The 812-nt window shown below is 40.6% G+C and overlaps 1 long non-coding RNA gene across 1 annotated transcript in view; it reads left to right on the top strand.

The window, feature by feature from the left end:
• LOC107577203 (uncharacterized) overlaps positions 1-210 on the top strand; it is a 1,913-nt gene extending 1,703 nt beyond the window's left edge. Inside the window, exon 3 of the long non-coding RNA XR_001608175.1 lies at positions 138-210. This is a non-coding gene — a long non-coding RNA (uncharacterized lncRNA). The remainder of the gene's footprint in view (positions 1-137) is intronic.
• Positions 211-812: the final 602 nt, after the last annotated feature.

Below are 812 nucleotides of genomic sequence, written 5' to 3'. Positions count from 1 at the left end.
TTTTTTTTTTATATGCTGAAAACATTTAGAATAGCAATGTGGTAACAATCACCCAGAACACATTTTCTAAATATATAGTTGGTAGTTTTTGTTTGTACATATGTTGTTGATTTTCTTTTGTCTATGTTCTTTCTCAGCGAGATTTTCTCAGCTGCTGCTTCAACAGTCGAACAGCTCCGAGATCCTTCCCATGATGCAACAGAGGAGATATCCCACGTAAGTCTGCTGCGTTGTGGGAACAGTGTTAATGAAGGTCATGATCCCTCAGTATACAAGGAGGTGAAATGTCACGACCCTCTGACCGCATCATTTCCTGGGAAGACAACTGTTTTCCAGCGTTGTGTGGGCGGGGTGTCAGGTGACAGGCTTTAAAAAGCCCTGCCGTCCAATCAGAACGAATGACATCATTTCCTTACATAAAAGTGTTTTTACAGTGGATCAGTGTGTGTACAGTGGGGGAAATGACTGCACATCCTCATCCTGTGTGTGTGTTTGTGTGTTTCTTTTCTGTTGCCGTGTGCAACTGACTTATCTGTGTGTGTTTGTTTCTTTGTTACTGTGACTGTCTTGTTTTATCAATGGAAAACATTCAGTGGCTGTAGCACGAATAGTATTTTCTGATTGGTGGGGTGGTTGTCAGATCTGTTTGTAATAGCATACTACCTGTACTGATGTTTCAGAATGTATACTGTGCATAATATGCTAAATCTCTCCATGTAATACCCAAATGACCTACTTCATTCGTCAAAATGTGCAGTATGCAGCTAGAGCACAGTGCACAGAATACTGTATCCAACAATGCATTGCAAAAA

This window comes from Sinocyclocheilus grahami, unplaced genomic scaffold, assembly GCF_001515645.1.
Source record: "Sinocyclocheilus grahami isolate Dianchi unplaced genomic scaffold, SAMN03320097.WGS_v1.1 scaffold5395.1, whole genome shotgun sequence".
NCBI classification, from domain to species: Eukaryota; Metazoa; Chordata; class Actinopteri; order Cypriniformes; family Cyprinidae; genus Sinocyclocheilus; species Sinocyclocheilus grahami.
The sequence above is the reverse complement of the archived record's forward strand: the minus strand, read 5'-3'. Positions and strand labels throughout refer to the sequence as shown.